General features: G+C 42.7%; 1 non-coding gene across 1 annotated transcript; it reads left to right on the top strand.

Moving 5' to 3' along the window:
• The first annotated feature begins 8158 nt into the window (after window positions 1-8158).
• Trnaa-cgc (transfer RNA alanine (anticodon CGC)) lies at window positions 8159-8231 on the top strand. The gene has a single exon. It is a non-coding gene; the product is annotated as a tRNA-Ala (tRNA).
• The last annotated feature ends 14884 nt before the right edge of the window (window positions 8232-23115 follow it).

The raw sequence follows: 23115 nt of genomic DNA, 5'->3' as shown, positions 1-23115 counted from the left end.
GCCATCTTTCTGACCTTGAATGTTCGTGCTTATTCAGTATCACGAAGGCTAAGTCCCGTCACAAACCGCACACGATTTAACTTCGTCCCCAATCTCCGTATCCCGTTATCTTACTAACGGTAAAGATGACTTTGCTTTAGCATGACTTCTGAATAATGCTTCAGTCTATATCGCAAAACTTTCACACTTCCGATTAGCTTAAAACAATATAGTAGTGCTTACATGTATGCTACGATCGCGATAGTACTGGAGAGCGACTAGATAGCAACTGAAGCTTACATTTCCATTTCCGAGCTAGTCACATCGCAATTCCTTTTCGACGTGGCTACAACTCTCTTCTATGGTAAATGTTATCTTTGGCCAATTCACCATCTGTGCTTTAAGCTTGGTTACTAATTATTTTCCAATTATTTCTTTGATGTTTTTGTAGCGTATCATATCAGATTCTTTCGTTCAGTCTCTATTTCATGATAAATATTATTATTCATGTGACAGTCCTGTTGATCAAATTATCACAAGTGTTAATGTTTTCGCCAGTAGCTGCCGACACCGTCAGGAGAAGTAATTTTCCTACTTCTTTTACGACAAAGGGTTGTTTATTAGAGTTTGTGTAACTTGGGGTGTTACATAATGGATCTCCGCGTTTGCAGCCAGTATCTTCGCTGGGATGATCCCCTGTCCGCCTCTGCCCCGATTACACACTTTCGTTACCGCGTCACGCGCCCGCAAAGCCCCCAGTCGGCATCTAGGTTGCGGTGCACTGTGGGCATAGTGTTTTGGCTCATCAGTGTACGCAGAGACGATCTGGCGGAGCGAGTGGGCGGCAGTTTGCTTTGTTGCTCGTGATGCTGAGGTGTAGGGTAAGGCGAGTGACTGAAGGAGGATACAAGATAACCCACACAAAATATCTCGTTGGTATGATAAATGGTAGCTAGTTCTAAATGTAGAAAAATGTAAGTTAATAAAGATGAGTCTCTTTCAAATTCTAAAGGTGGCAGGGATAAAATACAGGGAGCGAAAGGCTATTTACAATTTGTACAGAAACCAGATGGCAGTTATAAAAGTCGAGGGGCATGAAGGGGAAGCAGTGATTGGGAAGGGAGTGAGGTTGTAGCCTCTCTCCGATATTATTCAATCTGTATATTGCGCAAGCAGTAAAGGAAACAAAAGAAAAATTCGGAGTAGGTATTAAAATCCATGGAGAGGAAATAAAAACTCTGAGGTCCGCCTATGACATTGTAATTCTGTCAGAGACAGCAAAGGACTTAGAAGAGCAGTTGAACGGAATGGACAATGTCTTGAAATGAGGATATAAGATGAACATCAACAAAAGCAAAATGAGGATAATGGAATGCAGTCGAATTAAGTCGGGTGATGCTGAGGGAATTAGATTAGGAAATGGAACACTTAAAGTAGGTTCGAATCCTGCCTCGGGCATGGATGTGTGTGATGTCCTTAGGTTAGTTAGTTTTAAGTAGTTCCAAGTTCTAGAAGTTAAGTCTCATAGTGCTCTTAGCCATTTGAACCATTTTTTGGAATTAAAGTGGTAAAGGAGTTTTGCTATTTGGGGTGCAAAATAACTGATGATGGTCGAAGTAGAGAAGATATAAAATGAAGACTGGCAATGGCAAGGAAAGCGTTTCCGAAGAAGAGAAATTTGTTAACATTGAGTATAGATTTAAGTGTCAGGAAGTCGTTTCTGAAAGTATTTGTATGGAGTGTAGCCATGTGTGGAAGTGAAATATGGACGATAAATAGTTTGGACAAGAAGAGAAGAGAATCTTTCGAAATGTGGTGCTACAGAATAATGCTGAAGATTAGGTGGGTAGATCCCTTAACTAATGAGGAGGTATTGAATAGAATTGGAGACAAGAGGAGTTTGTGGCATAACTTGACAAGAAGAAGGGCCGGTTGGTAGGACATGTGAGGCATCAAGGGATCACAAATTTAGCATTGGAGGGCAGCTTGGAGGGTAAAAATCGTAGAGGGAGACCAAGAGATGAATACAATAAGATACGCTAAGCAGATTAAGAAGGATGCATGTTGCAGTAAGTACTGGTAGATGAGGAAGCTTGCACAGGATAGGGTAGCTTGGAGAGCTGCATCAAACCAGTCTCAGGACTGAATACCACAACAACAACAACAGTGAAAACAAACCCGTAATGTTCATACACCGCACCAGTAACGTCCTGCTTGACACAGCCACGTCATTTAAATATCCCGGCGTAATCTTGCAAAGATTTGGAATAGAACGAGCATGTGAGAACTGTGTTAGGGAATGCAAATGGTCCACTCCGGTTTATTTTTTATGAAAGTCTGACTCATCTGTAAAGGAGACAACAATTAGGACACTAATGCGAGGTTTTTTGAGTACTACTCGAGTGTTTGGTATCTCCACGACGTCCGGTTAATGGCAGACAACGAAGAAAAAGTGCTTCTAGATTTCTTACCTCCAGGTTCGATCGACAAGCGAGTATTACGGAGATGTTTCGCGAACTCAAATCGGAATCCCTGGAGGAAAGGCGACGTTCTTTTCAAGGAACACTAGTGAGAAAACTTAGAGAACTGGCACTTGAAACTGACTGCAAAACGATTCTAGTGTCGACAACATACATTTCGCGTAAGGTTCACAAAGATATGAAAAATGAGTGCCCATATGGAGGCATCCAGACAGTCGTTTTTCTCTCGCTCTGTCTGCGAGTGGAACAGGAAAGGAAATGGCAAGAGGTGGTACATAGTACCCTCCGCCACTCACCGTACGGTGGCTTGCGGAGCTTTGTATTTAATGAAATACCTCACACATACAAACTGTTGTTTGTTATATACAGGGTTGTCCATTGATAGTGACCGGGCCAAATATCTCACGAAATAAGCATCAAACGAAAAAACTACAAAGAACGAAACTCGTTTAGTTTGAAGGGGGAAACCAGATGGCGCTATGGTTGGCCCGCTAGATGGCGTTGCCATAGGTCAAACGGATATCAACTGCATTTTTTAAAAAATAGGAACCCCCATTTTTATTACATATTCGTGTAGTACGTATAGAAATATGAATGTTTCAGTTGGACCACTTTTTTCGCTTTGTGATAGATAGCGTACTTTTAAGTACATGGTATCACGTAACATTCCGCAGGTGCGGACGGTATTTGCTTCGTGATACATTACGCGTGTTAAAATATCCGTTTACCAATTCGGAAAAGATCGATATCGTGTGGATGTATGGCTATTGTGATCAAAATGCCCAACGGGCGTGTGGTATATACGCTGCTCCGTATCTTGGACGACATCATCCAAGTGTCCGGACCGTTCGGCGGATAGTTTCGTTATTTAAGGAAACAGAAAGTGTTCAGCCACATGTGAAACGTCAACCACGACCTACAACAAATGATGATGCCCAAGTAGGTGTTTTAGCTGCTGTAGCGACTAATCCGCACGTGATTACCAGACAATTTGCGCGAGAATCGGGAATCTTAATACTGTCGGTGTTGAGAATGCTACATCAACATCGATTGCACCCGTACCATATTTCTATGCACCAGGAATTGCATGGCGACGTCTCTGAACGTCGAGCACAGTTCTGCCACTGGGCAGAAGAGAAGTTACGGGACGATGACAAATTTATTGCACGAGTTCTATTCAGCGATGAAGCGTCATTCACAAACAGCGGTAACGTAAACCGGCATAATATGCACTATTAGGTAACAGAAATTCCACGATGGCTGCGACAAGTAGAACATCAGCGACAATGGCGGGTTAATGTATGGTGTGGTATTATGGGAGGCAATCAAAATGGTGCAATGTATGCTGATTTTCTACGTAATGTTCTACCGATGTTACTACAAGATGTTTCATTGCATGGCATAATGGCGATGTACTTCCAACATGAGGGATGTCCGGTACGTAGATCGCGTGCGGTTGAAGCGGTATTGACTAGCATATTTCATGACATGTGGATTGGTTCGCCTTCCGTAATGGTAGTACATGCATTGACAATGCGCTGACACATGTTGTCAGGCGTTGTCGGTGGATCACGAAAGCAAATATCCTTCAACTTTCCCCACATAAAGAAATCCGGGGACGTGTGATCCGGTGAACGTGCGGGGCATGGTATGGTGTTTCGACGACGTGTATTGGTATGGAGAAAACTTCATGAATCCATGGACTCAGGATGTCAGCAGGGGCCTGTTCAAGCTGGTGGAGACTCTGTAACGGTGTGGGGCGTCTGCAGATGGAGTGATATGGGACCGGTGATATGTCTAGATACGACTCTGACAGGTGACACTTAAGAAAGCATACTAACTGATTACCTGTATCCATTCATGTCAATTGTGCATTCCAACGGACTTGGGCAGTTCCAGCATGACAATGCGACACCCAACACGTCCAGAATTGCTACATAGTGGCTCCAGCAACAACATCTGAGTTTAAACAGCTCAGCTAGCCGCCAAACTCCCCAGACATGAATATTATTGGTCATATCTGGTATGCCTTGCAACGTGCTGTTCAGAAGAGGTTTCCAACCACTCGTACTCTTACGGATTTATGGAAAGCCCTGCAGGATTCATGGCCGTGTTGCATCATTTCTGCGTGCTCGCGGGGCCCTACACGATATTAGGCAGGTGTACCAGTTTCTGTGGTTCTTCACTGTAAGGTTATTTGCCAACTGCCATAGGCTCCGTGTGTTCTCTGTCGATTACTGGAGAGCGACTTTTGCTTTCATCTCTAAACTCATTGATCAACTTTCGCTACGGCGTCTGCTAAGTAGGGTATCTGGTGAGGTTCTTCGTCACGTGAGTGACCTGGCCAGTTGGATGTGTGGTCGCTGGTAATACTTCTGTGAATTTCGAAGGGGAACAGTGAGTGTCGCTTCTTCCCACTCCATTCGTGATTTGATAGAACATGTACTTTCTTACGGTGTGAATTGGAGTGCTGCATTTATACATTCCGAGGAAGAGAAAGAGCTATAAATACATGCATATGTAAGAAACAATAGTTTGTATGTGTGAGGTATTTTATTAAATACAAAGCTCCTCTCCAGCCACGATTGTGGACAAAAGTTAACAATTTTTCATTTACTACATGTGGGCAAACCATGCTGGGTTGTCGAAATCCGTCTCTCGCAAATGTCGTTCAGTGGCGTAGCTTCCTTTCTGTTTCTGAACAGCATTCATCTCACGATCGAATTTAGCAAGTCGGTATTTTCATTCACCAAACAGGCAGTGTCTTCCACGATTTTTAAATGTACGTTGAAGAACTCGTCTTTTATGGGAGTATTAAAAATACCACAAGTTTCAAGTCACTGTAATTCATGTGGGGTATGCAGATTTCGTGTACAGGGTGGTCCATTGATCGTGACTGGGCCAAATATCTCACGAAATAAGCGTCAAACGAAAAAACTACAAAGGACGATACTTGTCTAGCTTGAAGGGGGAGACCAGATGGCGCTATGGTTGACCGCTAGAAGGCGCTGCCACAGGTCAAACGGAGATCAACTGCGTTTTTTAAAAATAGGAACCCCCATTTTTATTACATATTCGTGTAGCACGTAAAGAAATATGAATGTTTTAGTTGGACCACTTTTTTCGCTTTGTGATATATGGCGCTGTAATAGTCACAGACATATGGCTTACAGTTTTAGGCAAAGACTTGGTAACAGGTAGGTGTTTTAAATTAAAATACGAAACGTAGGTACGTTTGAACATTTTATTTCGGTTGTTCCAATGTGATACATGTACCTTTGTGAACTTACCATTTCTGAGAACGCATGCTGTTACAGCGTGATTACCTGTAAATACCACATTAATGCAATAAATGCTCAAAATGATGTCCGTCAGCGTCAATGCATTTGGCAATACGTGTAACGACATTCCTCTCAACAGCGAGTAGTTCGCCTTCCGTAATGGTAGCACATGCATTGACAATGCGCTGACACATGTTGTCAGGCGTTGTCGGTGGATCACGATAGCAAATATCCTTCAACTTTCCCCACATAAAGAAATCCGGGGACGTGTGATCCGGTGAACGTGCGGGGCATGGTATGGTGTTTCGACGACGTGTATGGGTATGGAGAAAACTTCATGAATCCATGGACTCAAGATGTCAGCAGGGGCCTGTTCAAGCTGGTGGATTCATGAAGTTTTCTCCATACCCATACACGTCCATCCGCTCGATACAATCTGAAACGTGAAGCGTCCAACCAGGCAACATGTTTCCAGTCATCAATAGACCAATGTCGGTGTTGACTGGCCCAGGCGAAGCGTAAAGCTTTGTGTCGTGCAGTCATCAAGGGTACACGAGTGGGCCATCACTCGTGCGCCGACTATAACACCACGTTCAAACTCACTTAAACTTGATAACCTCCGATTGTAGCAGCAGTAACTGATATAACAACTGCACCAGACGCTTGTTGTCTTATATAGGCGTTTCCGACCGCAGCAGCTTACTCTTCCCGTTTACATTTGTCTGTATTTGAATAAGCATGTCTATACCAGTTTCGTTGGCGCTTCAGTCTATATAATACACAACGTTCAACTTATCCTCAATTTTCAGTGCCGTTTCAGTTCCGTTATCACATAAATATTGGATAAGGAGGAGCAAGTCGTTCTGTAGTTGCTATCTTGATCTTCTCATTTTGAAAGTGCCCTGGATGTCTTCGCAAAATGTATCTCTGCAAACATCAACAAATACTATACAGTTATTCCTGATTTGTCAAAGGCTTTCCAGTACCGTTAAAACTGCATGTTAGTTTCTCGATAGGTGAAGAATTAACATTATTACGGTAGAATTTCGATAGTCCGTCAGTTGACAGTCGGACACGCTGGGTAGTCCGCAGCTGTGTCTGAGGTCGGCACTGCGCTTGCTCCAGCCCCAGACAGGCACACAATCGTCGCGACGGGCGCTTCCTCCCGCCAGTATACAATAATGTGTTATCGAGAGTGGTCCTTTCATGATATTAGTGAAATCGAATTCGCATGGATTAACTGTTCTGTTTCAATTTTTGTGTTGAAAAGGTTTGTTGTGTGAGGGCTAGCACAAGTGGAAACGCTAAATGTAGGTATACAGCTTTAATTCTTACTGACAAATGGGAAATTATTAAATGGTCTGACCGTTGCGAATCTCCAACTTCCATTGCTAAAGTTTCTGATATCGAGCGACTTAACGTTTGCGACATAGTTAAAAACAGGGGTAAAATAGAATAATTTATAAAAACTGCAGAAGATGGGCTGTAAGAGAAAAACCCCTCGCATGAATGAATACCTGCAAGTTGAGGATGCTCTGTACGTTTGGATTAAACGACAAAGAAGAATTTCTCCGTATTTCGCGAGATACTTTGAAACAGAAAGTCCTGTTTTTTTTCGTGAAATGACCAACAAAGATGGTTTTCGTGCCAGGATGGTTGGTTTGAAAACTTTAAGAAGCGGTATGGGATTCGTTTCTAGCAGATGAGCGAAAAAAAACTGTCAGCTGACGAGACTAAAGTTTATCTTTTCATTAATGATTTAAACGCCAAAACGTACGAACTAGGCCTTACGCCCAAACTGTATAGTCCCGATTAAACAGGCTTACTGGTGGCAACTCCTGACAAAATCTTTTGTAATAGAGGAAGGAAAAAAAGTTTCTGGAGGGAAAAAACCTCAAAAATATGATATCGCGTTAATGGTGTGCGCAAATGCCACTGGAAGCCATAGTTAAAATGATGGGTGAAAGTTTTTCGAAAATAAATAATTATTAAAGAAACTACTAAAGCATTTTTAAAGCTACATTTATAAAACTTATTTGACTTCTTGGTTCGATTATTAAAACAATGCAAATTTGAGTCTTCTTGCAAATTTAACCCTTTAAGGAAGTGAACTATGGGACGACAAATTTTACGAAATATTTCATTATTAAATCATGGTGCCTCTTTTCCATCCTTTATCCACTTACTTGGTACATAGCTCTCCAGACCACGATTTATAATCTGCTTAAACTTTGCCAATCACTCCTCTACCTCCATCTTTTTCCCACAGTCCGTGTTTCACTACCATACAACCCTGTACTTCAGACGCACATTCTCAGAAATGCCTTCCTCAAGTTAAGGCCTATGTTTGATTCTAGTAGACTTCTCTTGACCAAGCGTACCCTTTTTGCTATTGCTAGTCTCCTTTTGATGTCACCGAGCTAGGTGGCGCAGTGGTTAGCACACTGGACTCGCATTCGGGAGGACGACGGTTCAATCCCGTCTCCGGCCATCCTGATTTAGGTTTTCCGTGATTTCCCTAAGTCGCTTCAGGCAAATGCCGGGATGGTTCCTTTCAAAAGCGCACGGCCGATTTCCTTCCCCATCCTTCAATCACTCGAGCTTGCGCTCCGTCTCTAATGACCTCGTTGTCGACGGGACGTTAAACACTAATCTCCTCCTCCTCCTCCTTTTGATGTCCCCCTCGCTCCGTCCGTTATTGTTTTTTTTTTTTTTTTTTTTTTTTTTTTACTGCCTAGGTAGTAAATTCCTTAACTTCATCTACTCTTGGCCATCGGTCCTGATGTTACGTTTCTCGCTGTGCTTATTTCTACTACTTCTCATTACTCTCAGTCCATATTCTGTAGTCATTAGACTGTTCATTCCACTCAGCACATCTTGTAATTCTTCTTCACTTTTACTCAGGATAGCAATGTCAGCAGCGAATCGTATCATTGATATCCTTTCAGCTTGAATTTTAATTCCACTCCTGAAGCTTTCTTTTATTTCCGCCACTGTTTCTTCGATGTACAGTTTGAACACTATGGGCGAAAGACTACATCCCTCTCTTACACTCTTTTTAATCTGAGCACTTCGTTCTTGGTCGTCCACTATTATTATTCCATCTTGGCTGTTGTACATATTGTATATTACCCGTCCCCCCTATTTCTTACCACTATTTTTTTCAGAATTTCGAACATCTTGCACCATTTTACACCGTCGAACTTTTTTCCAGGTCGACACATCCTACGAACATGTCTTGATCTTTCTTTCGTCTTGCTTCCATTATCAACTGCAACGTTAGAATTCCCTCTCTGGTGCCTTTACCTTTTCTAAAGCCAAACTGATCGTCACCTAGCGCATCCCTTAGCTGTGGGCAAATACAAGTCGCCACGGGCATATAAAAACATAAAAGTCGAATCTCTTCCAGTGACGTACAAAAGCCAAAGCCGAGCTTGGGTTAATAAAGAAGTTTTTTTAGACTGCTTTTCCAATAATTTGTTCAATAAGTCAAAGATCACTTAAAGGGAAAAAATCTGCCGTTGAAGGCCCTGTTATTTTTAGATAATGGTTCAAAATGGTTCAAATGGCTCTGAGCACTATGGGACTTAACAAAAAAATGGTTCAAATTGCTCTGAGCACTATGGGACTTAACAGCTGAGGTCATTATTCCCCTAGAACTTAGAACTACTTAAACATAACTAAGGACATCACACACATCCATACCCGAGGCAGGATTCGAACCTGCGACCGTAGCTGCTGCGCTGTTCCAGACTGTAGCGCCTAGAACCGCTCGGCCACTCCGTCCGGCGTTAGATAATGCTCCAGGACAACAGGATAAGGGAGAATTGAGAGTTAGTCTGGGTGATGGTTACACAGAGGCTTTGTATATGCCAAAAACTACGATTGCACCACATCAACCGATGGATCAAAATATTGTCAAAAACACTGAAAGCACATTTCAAAGAGCTGCTACTGATCGATATCGTCAGCCAGTCTGACGCAGACATCACAGCAATCTTGAAAAACTTTAACATCAAGAATACCACTGACGTAGAATCTTTTGCGTGACATCAGGTCAAGCCTTTAACTCTGATAAAATCTTGGGAAAATATTTAGCCAAAAAACCCACTTCTTTAACGAAAGACGACAGAGATAACAAATCTGAAGATAATAACGAAGTTACTAAGGCTGCGCTTACCCTTTGTGATTCTCGCTTCCCACGCCCGGGTTCCCCGGTTCGATCCCCGGCGGGGTCAGGGATTTTCTCTGCCTCGTGATGGCTGGGTGTTGTGTGATGTCCTTGGGTTAGTTAGGTTTAAGTAGTTCTAAGTTCTAGGGGACTGACGACCATCGATGTTGAGTCCCATAGTGCTCAGAGCCATTTGAACCATTTTTTGAACCCTTTGTGATGAAATTAAAATTCCGTAATAAGAAGCAGAATAATTGAAAAGATGTGTGTTACACAAAAACCTCGGTTCTGAACTAACACAAGAGGAGACAATCCACGAAGTTACGGCCACAATGAGGCGCTCGCTGAAGTGAAATGCACTATCACTTGTGATAAAGTTTTGGCGGCTGCCATCGAGGGAACTCGACTATGAGATCATTTTAACGTAAAAGACATTCGAGAAAAAGCTACGACAGACCGTTTACGAAAGAAAAAACAGGAAAGTATTACAATTCTTTAAAGCGATAAATACACTATTTGTAAACATTTCTATGTATATATATATACATTCTTTGTATGTATATGTATGTTTTTCAGAAATTTGTAATACATACATACATAATAAATTTATCTTATGTGTATATATGCAGTTTGTTATAATCTCAATGGCTGTGAAATACGTAAGTACGTACTCAGTATGATAGGAGTACTATAGCACATACTGTTCATACTCAATAATGATATAACCTTAGAAGTCTGAGTTCATTTTTTAAAAGTCTACCTCTCGTAATCCGACGTTTCTGATAATCCGAAACATCCTCGATCCGGTGACTGTCGGATTACCACGAGTATACTGTAATCGTACACAAAAGTAAAAGCCTCATTGAGCAATATCACTTAAACAAAATCCATGTTTTGATGTTTTGAAGCATTATAGTTCTCCAATAAAGGATTATATTATTGAGGCGTTTTTCCGAAGTTCTTTGCTTTTTTGACTAGTCCACATATTTTCTGACGACTCGGCGGTTTGCATGATGGAGTTTTGTACGTCACAGGTTGTGAGCATCTAACAAAACAGGACTATTTACACCTGTATTCATTGGCAACCCAGTTATTGCTTGTATATGCATCTCATTTCGAACATAAACATTTCTAATATAATTCCACATCATGCAGTAATTGAGAGGAGTCGAGGAGTGCATTTTAGTTGTAATCTGCGTCATCTTCCCTCCTCATCACCAATGCTTTGAAGCAGCAGTGTATTGTTATAACCTGACGTTTTGTTACGATCTTCCATTTGTTACACTATATACAAAGTTGCAAGCCATTATATTAGTGTAAAGCGGTATCAACTGAAAAGTAACCATACGCAACCCTTTCTTTTCTTTTGACAAGATACTTCATTAAGAAAACGTATACAGGGTGGTCCATTGATCGTGACTGGGCCAAATATCTCACGAAATAAGCGTCAAACGAAAAAACTACAAAGAACGAAACTTGTCTAGCTTGAAGGGGGAAACCAGATGGCGCTATGGTTGGCCCGCTAGATGGCGCTGCCATAGGTCAAACGGATATCAACTTGTTTTTTTCGTTTTTTTTTATAGGAACCCCCATTTTTATTACATATTCGTGTTGTACGTAAAGAAATATGAATGTTGTAGTTGGACCACTTTTTTCACCTTGTGATAGATGGCTGGCATCGTGATAGTCACAAACATATGCCTCACAATTTTAGACGAACAGTTAGTATCAAAATGATTCAAATGACTCTGAGCACTATGGGAATTAACATCTGTGGTCATCAGTCCCCTAGAACTTAGTACTACTTAAACCTAACTAACCAAAGACAGCACACACATCCATGCCCGAGGCAGGATTCGAACCTGCGACCGTAGCGGTCGCGCGGTTCCACACTGTAGCGCCTAGAACGGCTCGGCCACCCAGGTCGGCCGCGATCTATGTACCGGACATCCATCATTATGGAAGTACATCGCCATTCTGTCGTGCAGTGAAGCATCTTGTAGTAACATCGGTAGAACAATACGTAGGAAATCAGCATACATTGCATCATTTAGATTGCCATCGATAAAAGGGGGGCCAATTACCCTTCCTCCCATAATGCCGCACCATACAAGGTCGCTGATGTTCCACTTGTCGTAGCCATCGTGGATTTTCCGTTGCCCAATAGTGCATATTGTCCCGGTTTACGTTACCGCTTTTGGTGAATGACGCTTCGTCGCTAAATAGAACGCGTGCAAAATATCCGTCATCGTCCCGTAATTAACTCTTGTGCCCAGTGGCAGAACTGTACACGGCGTTCACAGTCGTCGCCAGGCAATTTCTAGTGCACAGAAATATGGTACGGGTGCAATCGATGTTGATGTAGCATTCTCAACACCGACTTGAAAATAACGATCATTGATTTTCGACATGCAAATGTAAGATTATCTTATTTCATATTAGTTGTTTTGGACCTTGGTTTATTAAGGGATATTTCAAACTTTTACTGTGGATATAGGGTATATAGTTGATTAGTTGTTCTCAGAAGATAATTTTGTCTTATTTGTATCAAAAAACATAGTGGCATTGAAAATAAGAGTTGAGAGTTGCTCAAGACTGTTTAAATATATATCCTTGGGACGCTTCAGCTTCAACCGGCGTATTATTTGAATCCATAACAGAAAACTCCCATTACGAACATAGAGGAAGAAGAAATGGTATTAAAGCGAATATAATATCGATCTAAAAGATGTTTAATGGAGGAAGAAAAAGAGGGAACAGCTCAGGAGAAAGATGGAATTATTATTGCAAACATCTGTTGATAGATACTAATACGCACTTGTTTTATCTCGCTATCTACAGTTGTTGTCCCACAGCACAGAACGTCTTTGTGCGATATTAGTTTATGCTCTATTTCTTTTTGTTTCATTATCTTTCACAAAAATATTATATCCACTCCATCAGAAGGCCACAACTCATGAAGATCACGTGTATTTCTATGTTAAAGTCACTACGCTTATCAGCAACCTGTCTTACCGTAAAAACATTATCAATATGTTTCCCGAGTCTTGTAAAACCCATTTACTCCTGTGTCGTAGTTATTTACGTCTACGCTGTTGATAAGTGTTCTCGGATACCCTATATGCAACATCTGTCTAGGTTACCTGGAAAAAATCTCGATTTAAAAACAAAAAGATACATAAGTTTAGAATTCAGCCATTAGTGTGATGGTAAAGAACTGTTAGTGACAAACTAGGATGTTTACGTTAGCCTGTATGGATAGTCTTGCACAGCAGGTGCCATACGTATTGGAGAGGAGCTCTCTTCTGTGAAAGTTTTCTTCCTCAACAGAGTTAACCCATTAGTGTTCAGGAGTGCCAGAGTTGAAACGTGATCAGCTGTCGAGCAAACAGGAGTGACGAAGCAATGTCTGGGCGTCTACCTGCAGACTCGCCTGTGCATGGACACATGCAGGCGAACGGGCCACCAGCTGTGAAGCAACACAGCCTGTTTGCCTCTTCCCTCCGCGTGTCAACAGCCGGTGAAAGCGAAAGCGGCAAGCGAGGGGCTGAGAAAGAGCAACAGAACCAACAAATCTAACCATATCATCATAGCTGATAATCATATAAAGAAGTTTATTAAATGGGTGGTTTTGGAAATTTCGTTATCCTCTCAGGAAAATCTTCACACAAAACGGGAAGTGAGGGCTATAGTAACATTTACTCTTTTAGCGTTTTATATAGATACAAAAACAGACTAAACGTTGCACATGAATAGGGCATAAATACAGCATATAATATTTTAACATAATTAAAAATTTGTTAGTATAGGAATAGATCCAAATTCGGGCAGTGGTTTAGATTTGGGCTTGGAGGCCTGGGGGCACAGAAAGTGCTGCCACCTGGCTGTGGCGCGTGTGAGTATGTCCCGCATCACCTCCAAGGATGACTTTAAACAATTGGTTGTACGAACGCATATTGTTGGCTGCAGTGAGATTCCGTGCGTGAAAAACGTCGAATCTGTAGACTGCACTCTGTCGACAGGTACTTGCTTAACGATTTTCTCTGTATACAATTCGTTCGAAGAATAGTATTACTGATATGTTAAAGAACCTGTTTACCTCCGCCCCTGGTAGCTGAGTGGTCAGCGCGTCGGAATGTAGTACCCAACGGCCCGGGTTCGATTCGGAGATCTTCTCCGCTCAGGGACTGGGTATTGTGTTGTCCTTATCGTCATCATTTCATCCCCATCGACACGAAGTCGCCGAAATGGCGTCAACTCGAAAGACTTGCACCACGCTAACGGTCTACCTGCCGGGAGGCCAAAGCCACACGGCATTTGCATTTTACCTGTTTACCAGTTTTCATTGGTCTCTCTGTATTTCGTAATGAACGTTAGAGCCTTTCTGCAGGAACCGAAGTGTGTTCCGAATATGGGCCACCATGATGGATGGGTCTAGTTATGGGGAAGCCATATTTTGGCCTATTTATCTTCCTATAATTTTAGTTGAAATCTACCCAAGATATGTTTTTTTTTTTTTTAGGATGCCACGTAACAAGCCTAATTACCAAGTCAAGGGCAAAAGAAAGACTTGGGACCCTTTGAAGATGGCTGAAGCCATTACAACTGTGAGGGCGAATAAAATTGGATCCTAAAGGCTGCAAAAGTATACGATGTACCTCGCTCTACTTTGCAGACTTTAAGTAAGGAAACATATCTTACTACAGCTCAAACTGCAGTGCTAAATTATGCAGGCCCGCTCTTTCAGGACCATATCTGGCAGAAGAGCTTGTTTCTTACTTGTAGACTATAGAACAAAGGTTTTTTGGTTATACGTTATCCTATTTGAAACGAATGGCGTTTGTTTTGGCAGCAGGGAACGACATTGACGCACCTTTCACCACTAATGCATCTGGTAGGAGTTGGGCAGATCTTTTTCTGAATCGCCATTCATCTCGCCTTTCGATCGGCCCTCAGCCAGAATCGTCACGAACTGATGTCACAGAACCTCCAACGGTAAAATTACCAACAAATTCAGGTTGTCCTTTCTTCAGTCAGGAATGTTTTCTGAATTTCCTCTGCTCATTCCTTCCTCATTACATGCACAACCAGAAACTTCGAAATTTCCCCACCACTCACAGTTGCAAAGAAAACAAGCAATAGAGGTAGGAAATCTGCAAAAGCTTGCTTGATTACCGGATCACCGTACAAGGAAGAGGTCACAAGTTCCTTGGACGGGTCATTGAAGAGGAAGAGACAGCTAACTTTTCTTTATCAGGAATTGAAGCAGATTCAAAAATCATATACAGAAGGCAAGAGAAACAAAAAAAATCTACGGTAGAAAGAAAAAGTAGACATATCTTCGTTTGGCGGATTATCTAATGAGGATGCGCCTACTCTAGACGACGAGGTAAGTTATTTCCAGCTTTCTGAGGACCGCACGCCTTTTGGGACAAATGTATCGTGCATATCCTGCGACAGCCTATTTTCAGCGGACGTCAACGGAGAAATTTGGATTCAACGTATCCAGCGCCGTGCATGGGCGCATACTTAATGTGCAGGGATGGACAATGGAGTGTATATTTACGATTATTGCAAATAAACTTGCACGTCAAACTTGTTTCTTAAATAATCTCTCCTTCGTGTTAAAGGTAGCCCATATTTGGACCCAAAAAATCGGCGTTTCTTATTTCTTTTTCAAATAAATTATTTAAAGTAAGAAGAATCTTTTTAATTGTTTATTCCCCCATAACTCTGATGGACATGTGTTGATGTATCGTCCCAGGGTTTCTTCCATAATTTCATCATTAACAGAAAAATATTACTGTGTAAAAACCTTTGCTAGCCTATATTTGGACCTTGTCCTCTACAACTAATCACTGTGGTGTATAAGGAGGAAAAATCTACGTAAAATATCTATATGAAATATTAATTATTGAAAAAGAAAAGGTTAAATTTTACCATTTGGTCGTCTGTCACAGAGATGCACACCGATAAGCCAAAACATTATGACCACTGCCCACCTCGAAGTTGGGTGCTCTAACCTAACCTAACCTGCTGCCTGGTGGTGTTGCGATCACGTGACGGGTAACAAAAGGATGTGAGCGGAGTAGACAAGGACGGAGGATCACACTAGCTAAGATATAGGGTGCAAATGAGGAAATCCGTTAAGATAAGCGACTTTGACAAAGGACAGATTATTATTAGGCAGAGCCTGTGAACAACTATCTCGAAAACGGCGAAGCTGGTCGAATGTTCACGAGCTACTGTCGTGAGCATCTACGGAAAGAAGCAGAAGAACAGTGAAATTAGCGCAAGGCGATAAATGATTGGTCGTCCGCAACTGTTCATAGAACGTGGGGTGCGGTTTGTTTATCTGCTCTCTAAGTAGGATAAATGGTGATCTGTGGTATCTGTGCCGAAAGTGAACAACGCTTGTGCACGCACAAGTGTTTCGGAGCTCACGGTTCATCATACGTTGTTGAAAATGGAGCTCCATGTCATACCACCCTTACGTGTTCACATGTTGACCCAACGACATCGTCAATCACGACTGCAGCGGGCACATAATTATCGGGATTCGACTGTCGACCAACGGAAACATGTAGACTCTTGATAGAACAACATTTTTGCTACACTAGGTCAATGGTCGTCTCCTCAAACGCCGTCATCGAGGAAAACGTCAGCTCAAAACGTGCAGTGCGCCATGGACGCAGGCTGGCGGAAGCAGTGCTACGATGTGGGAGACATTCTCTTGCGCTGAATTGGACGTGTGTTAGTAATCAAAGACGCTGACAGCTGTGTGCCATCTGCATCTCTTCAAGCTTGATGTCTTTCCCAACGGCTATGTCATCTTTCAGCAGTATAATTGCCCGTGTCTCGGAGTCAGGACCATATTAAAATGGAGCACTAAGGTGAACTCATTTTGATGTCTCGGCGTCTAAAATAGTGTAATGTAAATCGTATGGAACCCATCTATCGGGCGCCATCACAGCGTACGCAAATCAGCTGCCCGTTACTTACCCGAATTACATGACCTGTACGTAGACATCTAACGCCACACACCTCCACAAACCTACCAGAAAACTGTCGGATCCCTCACACACAGACTCAGTGATGTGCTTCGTTCCAAAGACTGACAAACAAGCTATTAATCAGGTGGTCATAACGTTATGGCTCACAGTGCACATTCATCTGGAATCCAGAGGGGACATGCTACTGGTCTTTCGTACTATGTCGCTTAGCCGGATCACAAATTTTGTAATTTATAATACTGATCTATCTACACTACTACACAACACTAAACTACACAGCACAGCATTATACTACACATCATTGTTCTATTTGGTATCAGAACCAAGCGAGATGTCTCGTTTGGATTGTTAGCCCCAGGCATGATAACACACAACTCAAGTTTCACTGGGGCTGTGCTGTTGTGCCACTCAAGGGTGAGGCCATAACCCTGAGTGCAGTCACATGTTAGCTACCACCTGCTCCACTTCCCCTCCCACGCTCCCCTCCCCCCCCCCTCCAGCTACCAACGACGTTAGTGCCTGACTAAATTTTAGAAAAGAAAAATCATTTTGTTTGATAATAAATTATTTTTCGTGTTTCTAAATGTTTTATTAAACCACGATGTCATGACTCAATGACTCAATTGGTTCTGCCTATTCGTATTAACCTTTTCTTTTAGAGAGATAAAACAACCTCATGCATTGTGAGTGCTGCCAACAACTACTACCCCAAAGAGAAAGCTAACTATCCGCACTGTGGGTAGAAATTTGTTACAAAACATGCTTCATGTGCACCACTCCTCTCCCTAGGAACACTTCTTTCACACGCTGCACCTGTTTGAAATGAGACCGCAAGCAAGTTCAAATGCATGCATTGTATTTGCTGTTTGTAAATCACTTGATTGCTAGACTCTTACTTCTGTACTGGAAGAGACTGTAAGACGTCAAGCTGCCAAGCTGCTCACTACTGCCAACACAACAAAACCAACACCAATAATAATAATAATAATACTCTATAAGCCCTATCGCATTGTAGTAGTCATGACATAGTTACTGTTGCCTTGTGCTGTCAGTTAGTTCATTTATTGTTGTGAAGTGAATAAGGAAACAATTTCTGGTCTATTGCAAGAACTACATACCACCTGAGGAACTCATTTTCATGAGATTTTTAAGCATATGTTAACTACACTCCGAGGTGACAAAAGTATGGGGCAGCGATATGCAAAAATACAGGTAACGGTACTATCGCGTACACAAGGTATATAAGGGCAGTGCATTGGTGAAGCGAGATCCAGACTGACAAGAGCGTGCTGAGAATTCCAAATTTCGGGCATTACATCTCGTCACGGACAACGCAGTGACCGACGGCCTTCATTTATCGATCGAGAGAAGCGGCGTTTGCGTAGAGTCGTCAGTGCTAACAGACAAGAAACACTGCGTGAAATAACTGCAGAAATCAATGTGGGACGTACGACGAACATGTCCGTTAGGACCGTACGGCGAAATTTGGCGTTAACGGCATATGGCAGCAGACAACTGACAAGAGTGCCTTTGGTAACAGCACGATATCGCCTGGAGTACCTCTCCTAGGCTCATGACCATACTGGTTGGACACTGGACAACTGAGAAACCGTGATCTGTTCAAGCAGTCCCGATTTCAGTTGGTCAGACCTTCGAGTGTGGGAAAGACTCCATGAGGCCATGGACCCAAGTTGTGAACAAGGTACTGTGTTGGCTGATGGTGGCGCCCTAATGATGTGTGCTGTCTTTACATGGAAGTACTGGCTCCTCTGATTATGTTCAGCTGCTTGGAGACTATTTACGCCCATTAATGGACTTCATGTACACAAACAACAATAGAGTTTTTGGGGATGAAAATGCTGAGCCGTGGCGGGGCTGGTGCCAGGGCTATCTTTGGTTAGGCACTATCGATTCCCTCTGGCAGAAGTTTGTCTTTGGAGCCAGGGCCGGCTCAGGATATATCGGGCAGTACGAAGTGGAAAGGGATAATTGTGTGACTGGGTACGGGCGGCAGTTAGCGCTTGATCGTACTGGGCTCAGTAACGCTATTACTATCGGACTAAGCAACGTCTGGTGTTTTCGCCACATCGATCCAGGAGCTGGCATCAAGTTAAGTAATTCAAGTTCTACCAACGATTAGTGGAAATATGATGATGATTGCTTTTCAGGCAGCAAAGGGTGGCAAGGAGTGTGATGTGATATTTCATGCCTCTTATTAAGTCTGTGCTTCGCTCCTTAATAGTATTGTTCTTATTTCAGCTGGCAAGTGTCTGAAACATTGATACGTGTACGCAGCCTTACCGAACGATCTACAGGGTGTTACAAAAAGGTACGGCCAAACTTTCAGGAAACATTCCTCACACACAACGAAAAAAAAATGTTATGTGGACATGTGCCCGGAAACGCTTACTTTCCATGTTAGAGCTCATTTTATTACTTCTCTTCAAATTACATTGATCATGGAATGGAAACACACAGCAACAGAACGTACCAGCGTGACTTCAAACACTGTTACAGGAAATGTTCAAAATGTCCTCCGTTAACGAGGATACATGCATCCACCCTCCGTCGCACGGAATCCCTGATGCGCTGATGCAGCCCTGGAGAATGTTGTGTTGTATGACAGCCGTCCACAATACGAGCACGAAGAGTCTCTACATTTGGTACCGGGGTTGCGTAGACAAGAGCTTTCAAATGCCCCCATAAATGAAAGTCAAGAGGGTTGAGGTCAGGAGAGCGTGGAGGCCATGGAATTGGTCCGCCTCTACCAGTCCATCGGTCAACGAATCTGTTGTTGAGAAGCGTACGAACACTTCGACTGAAATGTGCAGGAGCTCCATCGTGCATGAACCACATGTTGTGACGTACTTGTAAAGTCACATGTTCTAGCAGCACAGGTAGAGTATGCTGTTTGAACTCATGATAACGTGTTCCATTGAGCGTAGGTGGAAGCACAAACTAAAATGAGCTCTAACATGGAAAGTAAGCGTTTCCGGACACATGTCCACATAACATCTTTTCTTTATTTGTGTGTGAGGAACGTTTCATGAAAGTTGGGCCGTAGCTTTTTGTAACACCCTGTATATTCCGTGTCTAAAGATTGTCGTGTGGTACCTTACAGGTCCACATAAGGTGCTCCATGTGATGCTTGGGTTTTAATGAGCCAGTTCCGTTTGCATCATTTGTGTACGTGGTTCTGCTTAAAGGAATGAAATCAGTTTTATTATTGTCTATTTTATCGAAATATTCTGTATAAGTATGAGTGTTAAGGTGAAGGAAGGGTTGTTATGTTTCAGAGATCGGAAGCAGTGAACCACTGAAGTGCAGAGCCTCCCCTTTTAATTTACTAGCGGGCGTACGGGCAGTGAACTTCGCTTGAGCTCGCAAGTGCTGTCTGGTTTCGATTTCGGCGTTCTGAACGGGGTGGAAGTACAAAGGAGTCCACATCTTAATTCGAAGAGAAGTACTCAGTCGCCTCCACCGTTCGTGGCCATGTCGCGGCCTCACAATCTCGGGCCTCAGCTATTGTACAAGCGGCAGTTTTCTAAAACTTGTGGTGGCTGTGCAAGGTTGCCCGGGTTAAATGTTTTAAATATTTGTCTGAAGAATTCTGAGGGATTTCTAGAAGAATGTGTCTTAATTGAAACCGTTTTGTAAAATTGCGGTGCAATTCAGCCTTAGTGGCGTATGTCAATTTTGAAGGGGAAATAACTGGGTTATTGTTGATCAAACTGTCTATAAACCTTGTAAAGTTGTTTCGTAATATCTCGCCCGGGAGGGGTGGTTTTCAATCTATGTGGAAATAATAATTGATTACCTGGTTATTTGATGTAAAGTTTATTTTAAATTATTTACTTTGCACGAGTGGCGGTTTTTTAAATGTTTGCAAAGAGATTAATTCCCTTGTGGTTTCATATAATAAGCACTTTGCGAAATTGGCCTGAGTGGCGGTTTTTTAAATGATTTTAAAGAGATTAATTCATTTATGGTTTTACATAACAAGCAGTTTGTAAAGTTTGCCCGAATGGCGTTTCTTAAAGAAATTATTATCTGATTTATGATTGTAATTCTCATAATGGTTTATCTATGATGCAAATAAATATGTTGAAATGAAATGGTCTCTGTATGGGTCAAATCCTTCCACTCCCTGTACATTAAAAGTTAAGGAAATTGCAGTTCAAAATAGAAATAACGTACCAAATGCGTCATGTCGCCATGCCACGGCTGATCGTGATTGGTGTGAACAGTATTCTGGAGAACTCAAGTGAATGATTTGGCCGCATAGATCGCCCGACGTGAATCCCATAGACCATTTACGGGACGTAATCAAGAGGTCAGTTCGCGCAAAAAATCCTGCCTCGGCAACCCTTTCGCAGTTGTGGTCGCCATAGACGCAGCATGGGGCTCACTATTTCTGCAGGGGATTTCTAACGAGTTGTTGAGTCCATGCCACGACCAGCTGCTGCAGTACGCCGGGCGAAAGGGTCTCTGACACTACATTAGGAGATATCCCTTGGCTTTTGTCACCTCAGTGTGTGCCAAAGGTATACTGTCAAAGGTGCGTCTTACAGAGTTTGTGTGTAGTGGATAGACTATTTGAGGAAGATGATGTTTACATTAATTTCACCAGCTATAATCTCTACCACACCGTGTCCTGTATTAATGCTAGTATTTGAAAAAAGGTAATTGTTAGTAACTTGACGTGATCAGTATTATACTAATGGCCATTAAAATTGCTACACCACGAAGATGACGTGCTACAGACGCCAAATTTATCCGACACGAAGAAGATGCTGTGATATGCAAATGATTAGCTTTTCAGAGCATTCACACAGGGCTGGCGACGGTGGTGACACCTACAACGAGCTGACATAAGGAAAGTTTCCAACCGATTTCTCATACAGAAGCAGCAGCTGACCGGCGCTGCCTGGTGAAACGTTGTTGTGATGCCTCGTGTAAGGAGGAGAAATGCGTACCATCACGTCTCCGACTTTGATAAAGGTCGGTTTGTTCGAACAGTTCGACGACGTTTGCAGCAGCATGGACTAGCAGCTCGGAGACCGTGGCTGCGGTTACCCTTGACGCTGCATCACAGACAGGAGCGCCTGCGATGGCGTACTCAACGACGAACCTGGGTGCACGAATGGCAAAACGTCATTTTTTCGGATGAATCAGTTACAGCATCGTGATGGTCGTATCCGTGTTTGGCGACATCGCGGTCAACGCACGTTGGAAGCGTGTATTCGTTATCTCCATGCTGGCGTATCATCCGGTGTGATGGTATGGAGTGCCATTGGTTACACGTCTCGGTCACCTCTTTGAACAGTGGACGTTATATTTCAGATGTGTTACGACCCGTGACTCTACCCTTAATTCGATCCCTGCGAAGCGCTACATTTCAGCAGGATAATGCAGGACCGTATGATGCAGGTCCTGTACAGGCCTTCCTGGATACAGAAAATGTTCGACTGCTGCCCTGGCCAGCACATTCTCCAGATCTCTTACCAAGTGAAAATGTCTGGACAGTGGTGGCCAAGCAACTGGCTCGTCACAATACGCCAGTCACTACTCCTGATGAATTGTGATATCGTGTTGAAGCTGCATGGGCAGCTGCACCTATGTACGTCATCCAAGCTGTGTTTAACTCAATGCCCAGGCGTGTCAAGGCCGTTGTTACGGCCAGAGGTTGTTGTTCTCAGTACTGATTTCTCAGGATCTATGCACCCAAATTGCGTGACAATGTAATCACATACCAGTTCTAGTATAATATATTTGTCCAATGAATACCCGTTTATCATCTGCATTTCTTCTTGGTGGTGCAATGTTAATGGCCAGTAGTGTACAATGTTAAGAAATAGTTACAGTAATAATGATCTTTTAAAAGCAATTTATTTTTTTGACCGAAAACCAACTGAATACATTTGTCTTTACCCCTCATAAAATTTAATTTTGCCCCTCAGGCGATAATTCCCAGCAGATTGGGAACCACCGGTGTAGAGATTGGGAGAGTGCTGTCTGGGTGTCAGAAAATCCTTCCTGGTCCTCCCCGAGGCTCCTCTCCTCTCTGCTTCCGGAAGATTGTCGTAGGTGGTTGTTCTGCCATGGTACGACTCGTTGTCATGATGTATGGCTTCTTCTTGGTTTTGTCTCAGCCATGTAGGCTTGCAGTTCATGAACTGATATTTTAGCTA

The sequence above is a fragment of the Schistocerca gregaria genome, chromosome 1 (genome assembly GCF_023897955.1).
Source record: "Schistocerca gregaria isolate iqSchGreg1 chromosome 1, iqSchGreg1.2, whole genome shotgun sequence".
In the NCBI taxonomy this organism is placed as follows: domain Eukaryota; kingdom Metazoa; phylum Arthropoda; class Insecta; order Orthoptera; family Acrididae; genus Schistocerca; species Schistocerca gregaria.
Note: the sequence above shows the minus strand (reverse complement) of the source record. Positions and strands in the feature narration are given on the sequence as shown.